Source organism: Branchiostoma belcheri, unplaced genomic scaffold, assembly GCF_001625305.1.
Source record: "Branchiostoma belcheri isolate BF01 breed outbred unplaced genomic scaffold, Haploidv18h27 scaffold70, whole genome shotgun sequence".
In the NCBI taxonomy this organism is placed as follows: domain Eukaryota; kingdom Metazoa; phylum Chordata; class Leptocardii; order Amphioxiformes; family Branchiostomatidae; genus Branchiostoma; species Branchiostoma belcheri.
In genome coordinates, this window is record NW_017804354.1 from 679,690 (window position 1) to 686,448 (window position 6,759).

The following is a 6,759-nucleotide window of genomic DNA, read 5'->3' on the forward strand; positions in this document are numbered from 1 at the left end:
CCTCTGCTGATTGGATAGCGCCATGAGTTTTGAATAAATAGGTTCACACTGTTAGGTAACTGGGAAAAAAGAGATTGCTTGTGCCTGAATCATTTGATGACATTATTGTGCAATCAAACAGTAGAATTTGCCTTAATACCTGGAATAAGAAAATGAGCGTTTGCCATTAACATAATAGATATGACTGCATAGTTATGTGCAATAATGGCTTGCTGAATACCATCTGTATATAAGTCATTTATCACCTACATTGTACGGCTGTACAATTGTATTGACATCTTTGGTTTGCAAGATAAAGTTACAAATCCTGATACTGTATATATTATATACCCTGTTTACTTGCATAATGTACATTTTGATTTACATCCTATATTTAATTTGTGGGTTTCTAATTTAATAAAGTTCAAATGCCTTTACATGCTGTACCCATGGAAATGGTGCGCTGTGAAGTTTGCTTATAAGTTTAGAACGGAAAGCAAAAAGAAAGCTAGCAACTAAACAAAAAAAGACTATTGTAAACAGAAAGGATTTTCAAATCAATTGTTTATTTGACCCAAGTGGTTATTACTATTGGACTAATTTGCAAACTATGTTTATTATAAGAAATGTATCATTATTGTTCTGTTTAGCTTGTGATAATTTCAAAATTGTACTGACAACATTACTAGTATTGCACTTTTCACATATCAATATAGAAGTGGTAAAAAGTGCTTCAATTTGGTACATTTGTTCTGATATTCTCAAACTTTCAATCAATGAAAATTACAACTGTATTTAGTATTCTGTCTACTATTGTTATATCATTATACTATCAATTGTACGTTCTATCAATGAAGATTAATTATTTATATTGTTTTATTTATTTTGTGAAATTTTTGTTTATTGCCTATAGAACCTGTTTCTTTCCATTTATAATTTGATATATGAGTTCAAAAAGCCTTCACTCTCTACATCCGTATCGGATATGTTTTACCTGTTCCTTTTTTGGTTCACTTTATGGTTGTTTTTGTTATCTATGTACCCCTGATGCTCTTTTGTTTCTGTACTATTTGTGTCATTATCAATTGGTATCATCACACAGGCCCGCACGGGCTGGGAACGTGAAGCGCATGGCACGGAAATAAAGCCTCATTCATGTATTAATTCATTCATACAAGTGTATTTATTATAATGAGTTTTTTTTGCTGTCAGTAGATATTACTTTTGTTGCTAAAATCTTCAGTCCCATTGAACCATTCTACAAAATAGAACAAAAGAAAACGATAATTATCAGAGTTATCCGTTTTAAAGCGGACAAATGCAATGGCTATTTCCCCTCCATCCTGATTTCAATAGCCCCTGGGCTACACAATGGCACCAGTACTACAGCAGGAGGCTAGTTTGGATGTGTTTCTTCCAAGTTCTGTCGTAAATATGCTTAGCGTTTACAAAGTAGACAAGACAATATGTACTTTTTTTTATATTTCCGCCAAAAAGGTTACGTTTTCTGTATCGTCCTGTTGGTTACTTGTAGTACAAACATAGAGCGGTTGTGATAACTTGATTACGACATGCTACGGTCACGAATGTTGTTTTGTGCTCAGGAAGAAGTGACATGAATTTAGGCCCACCTAAAAGCGTAATCTGCAGGGCTTTTGTTAAAAATCTTTGAGGGAGAATAACTCATGAACCGATTGACGAATTGTCGTAATTTTTGTGTAGGTAGCCTACAATAAATTAATCTTTACATAATTAGACAATGATCAGAATCTAATTTACAGGTTTGCATTAATAATAACTAGTCTTTAAATATTTTGTGTTTCATGATATAACTATTCAAACTTGTGACATATATTATGAAGAACAATAAGAACATACACACTGTCAGATATAAAATGAAGACCTAATTTGCTAGCACCTCGAGGTGGCAACTGCCGGTAACTTTATACATATAACGTTTGAAACTTAAGTGAAAGTGAATGACTTTTTTAAATCAGTAATTTGCATGTATTACGAAATTCTAGAATAACTTTCTCTGTTGAGATTACACCGACATAAAGCAAGGATCTTATTTGCATAATCAGTGAGAGACATTTAAAAATCGTGGATAAAAAATACTTTATTTCGCGAAGGTAGGGGATCGTTGAGCTCTTGTTTTATGTGGCCGGTATGACCCGGCCGCCGGGGTTGGAACTCACAACCTTCAGGTAACAAAGCGAGCACTCTTCCGTAACAAGTCTGGCCTTATTGTACGGGATGCGGGGCCCACTTAAGGGAACGAGGACATGCACTGGAGCGACAGCGGGAGCAAGAAAAAAAACAGTAATTTGCCGGATTACTAAGCTTTTTTAAGGCGGTAGGGGCAGTGAGTTGTTAATTACCCTTTTACCTCCCAAAGCCCAGGTCAGGTTCCCAATTTTAAACCTTGGTGAAGTGAGGAAAGTTGTCCAAGGATACTAGATCGGGGACACGACAGGATTCGAACCGAGACCCGTTTGCGTTCTGGGTCCCTGTCATCATGACCCCGTAACGCTACACCGACCGCTCTACAAATCCGATCGGGTTAAGCCATTTCGTTCGCTCAAAAACGATCAAGCTGCATAAGATAATATACAGGAACAATTGTCGCTTTTCTGGCGTTTTAGTGGCGTTTTAGTGCCATTAAAATTCACGGAACCTTTTACAAAACGTGTAACAAGTTAAACCATTATTAACGTTATCCGATGTTGTGTGAGGAGGACTGTGAGTGCCAAGGATTTTGACTGCATCTGTACAACTTACCAAGGAAAGGACATGTACTGGAGCGACATAAACAGTACACGTGATAGCAGTCCTTTATCTAACCACCACCTTCTACCCTTGCGCGGAAGGTAAAACAATTATTGCTGCACAAAAACGAACAGCAACCAAGAAAGCTTAGGGGTTAAAGGTTAAAAAAACGGTGGAACAGGTTTTTCATGCATACTTGTCTTAACCGATTTACACCGTGGGTATTAAAAGTCTCGAACGAAGGAGTGTTCAGCTTAGTTGACTTCATACTGTAGTGAAGAAATTTGGACGACGCAGTGTAACCTCAACATTATCAGGTTTTATCTATGACAGGTAAATATATTTTTTGTTCTTGTGATGGGACATTTCAAGGTGTTTGGTATTCTTTTTCTAATGATTTGCTCGATTTAAACGCTCTTCTCGAGCTTTGTCTGGTCCAAGGAAGCACATGAGGACCCCAAATAACGTTCCTATATTCGAGATGTGGGAGGTCCATAGTTTTGTACAGTACTGGGATTGTATGCTCATCAAGGTTGTAGAATGACCTTTTAATCAGTTCTAGTAACTGGTTCCCTTTGTTCGCAGCGTTGGCTGAATGCGAGTGAAAGGTAAGCTTGTTGTCCACGATTACACCTAGGTCTTTCTCTTCCACTGTTTCCATGATTTTTTGCCCACCCAGAGTTTACTTCGCTTTCCGGTTAGACCTTCCCAAATGTAAGACCACTTTGCACTTGCCAACGTTAAAATGCAATAGACCTCATTCCAGATACAGTCGCCATATTGATTCTATATTCGCGAGAGCACGTCCTTGGCCTGAGCGTGGATGAGGTCGCGGATTTCCTGTACGTTCTAACACAGTCGATAGCGATGCTCCAACTTCAACGGTGAGTTTTGCCCGTCCAGTGTAAAATATTGTCGGAAGTACGGCTTTCACGGGTAAAGAATGTAGTTGTGGGCATGTGGGATAGATTTAGGCGGGTAGAAATGCATGTTTCTTTCGATTATGAACAGTTTCGGACGGGCGGCATTGTACATAGCGTATGTGATTTACTTTGTTTACATGTTACGTAAGCACCAAGCGTCAAAAATATCGAGTTTAGCCGGATATATAGCCACAACAACCTGAAAATGTTGGCACTGGAGTCTTGTGGGTGGAAATTTGTGGAGTGTTCAGGGATTTCTCCGTAGATTTATCGATCATAGCGTCTAATGTCTGACTGCACGTAGAGTGAAACTTTCGTCACTTTGGGGAGGGGGGCGGTTGTCATTCTAACGTCCCCCGTTTATTATTATTATTATTTGTCGATGGAAATTTACTAGAATAGAACGGTACAAAAAACTATACCTTGGTGAGATCCTGCTCGGTAGAAATAGGTCTCTTGAACGAAATTTTGGCGGTCGCCCTGAAGATTCAAAGGTCAAAGCGCCCAACCAGGTTTTTCGTCACTCACGAAGTGTGGGAGAGGCGGGGCATGTGTTCTTCCAAACGTCCTACGTTTTTGGAGACGGGGATTGTCCAAAGTTTACAATATTATAAGAACATCATAAACAGTGTCTGGATGAGATCCTGGCTTCGGGTGGTTTATGTTTTCATTTCTTTATTTATATTTATGTCTTTCTTATGTTGTCCGAGATGTATTATTTGTTTGTTGCCAAAAGGTTTTAGTATGATCCTATTGTTGATTGATTTTATCAGGCACAAATACTGTTGTAGTGTAAATACAATGTAGTGTTCATTGAGTACAAAAGGAAAGAGCTTCTACTAGTACATGTACTAGGAAACAGATGTGTGTTAACAGTATGTACATGTATCAGAAACTGAAAGCAGTTCAGTAACACTCTTTAATTCATAATTAACAATGTATAGTGTAAGTTAGTTTTCCACCATTTGCTTGTCATTGAAACATGTAGCCGGAGGAGTCCTCGGGTTCATCAATCTGTAAACTCAATGAAAAATCCAATGACAATGTTTGAGTACATCATTTCTTTTAGAAAAAAATGCCACATCTAAATAATCAACAATATGTCGTATTCTTTACAAGAAGTTATATACAATGTGAAGCAGTCCAAGTATGTTTTTATTAGCATCAAAAAAAAATATGCAGAAATTACTGATACAAAACTTCCTGGCATGTTCAACTAAAGTATGTACATTGTAGTTGACATGCAACATTTACCTTGTTAGGTTCACACACTCCTTTGCTTTTTGGTGGGAGAACATCTCTGCTTTGGAGCTGGTCTCTCTGGTTTCTGCTTCACCCAGGAGTGAAGGACGGGTGCTGCACCTGAAATCATACAATATGGAAATTTTCATTAACAGTTGTATTTTTCAGCAATGCCAGAATAAGAAGAACATTATTTGTAAGAAGTGAAGTCAGGGTATCAAATACAAAATAACTTTAAAAAAGACATTTAACCCTACCTAGAGGGGGGGGGGCGCCTACATCAATTTCACATCCACATAGCCTAGCGGCGACCAATGGGTGACCAGCATTCCGCGCCACGCCCACTTTGCGGTCAATTCCATTCGACAATGGGGTTGAACAGCATCCTTCCGTACGGCGCGGCAGGTAATCCGAGTTGGAAATGTCAGATAAACAATGTAAGAATTGGTGTATTTGGGGTGAAAATAATGCAAGTACCGAAGTTACGGGTTCCTTTCTCAGCACTCGGTATACAGAGTTGAGGCGGCTTCCGTGCTAGATCTCCAGTGCCGAAGGTACGTCAACACTTGGTGTGTCGGCGGCTTCAGCACTGGAAACTCGAAATCGGCAAATCAGTATCGAGATGCTGCCACTCATATTTTCGAGATCATACCGCCTGGGTAACAAAGTTTAATCGGGACAACAAGGTTATCGGCAGGACAGGACTGCACGGCCTATTTTCTTACATTTTCACAGACAAAGACTTGGCCTAAGATACTGTTTTGTACGCCGCGCGGCCGACGTAAGCACCAGCAGCCCAGTGCCGAAATGGTTTAACTCGGCTCGGTAGTTATTTTGCTCCAACTATTCAAAGACACAGAATTTCAGAAAACCATTTACAAATGTATCTTTTGAACAAGTTTGAGAAACATCTTTTTCAACCATATCTTGCTAAAGCGCGGGTTGTGGGTGTGGCCGAAATGCTGCCCGCCTATTGGTCCCCGCTAGGCTGGCTTGGATTGGGAAATTGAGGTTCCGGGGGGGGGGGGCTAAAAGTGCCCCGCGGCAACTTTGATGTCACCTTGCGTCTGAACGGCTAGCCATAGAACAGCCAAACTTGGTGACTTTTCCTAGAATATTGTTGGCAACAATTCTCTATCATTGGAATAAGATAATAATTTTTTGTGTTGCCATGGCAACGGGTTTCTGACAGGCATTTTTTGCTAAATTTAGTACTTTTTGTTTCAGCAATAGAATTTAAAGGGTTTTATGTCAAGTTACTCATGGTTTCTAATATTAATAACATCCCATATAATTTTATGTAAATTTTATCATTAAATATGCATAATTTATGCTAATTTGATGACGTCATTGGCTAAAATCCAAGATGGCGGACCATATCATTAGAACAGGTATATACAGGTTATTTTCATCAAAATTTCATCAATACTTCCATTTCTTTTTCCAAAAAAGGTTTAAATGAAGGTTTTTAGTATGTTTACAATGTATTTTAGGCTTTATCATGAAAAAAAAACTATTTTTGAAAATTCAAAATTGATGATCCAAGATGGCGGATATCTTAAATATGCATGACGTCATTTTATGACGTCACCAATGTTGCTATGGGCAACATAAGGCTTAGTACACCATAATATTCTGTCATAAACACTTTTGGTACAGTTATGTTGAATACCATTTAGTTTTCAGTTTTCGGCCAATAAAATCACATTAATGACGTCATAATGACGTCATAAACGTCATAACGACATAGAAATTGTAGATATGATAAATTTTCACTAGTACACCATTCTCTGAAAATTTGGTGGTCATACGACATACCGTTCGCGAGTTCTTAGGGGGGGGGTGG

At 38.5% G+C, this 6,759-nt stretch overlaps 1 protein-coding gene across 1 annotated transcript in view; it reads left to right on the forward strand.

Moving 5' to 3' along the window:
* Positions 1 to 2,980: 2,980 nt before the first annotated feature.
* LOC109484791 (galactose-3-O-sulfotransferase 2-like) overlaps positions 2,981 to 6,759 on the forward strand; it is a 15,643-nt gene continuing 11,864 nt past the window's right edge. Inside the window, exon 1 of the mRNA XM_019788155.1 lies at positions 2,981 to 3,081. The gene's annotated coding sequence lies outside the window, so the exon portion shown is untranslated. The remainder of the gene's footprint in view (positions 3,082 to 6,759) is intronic.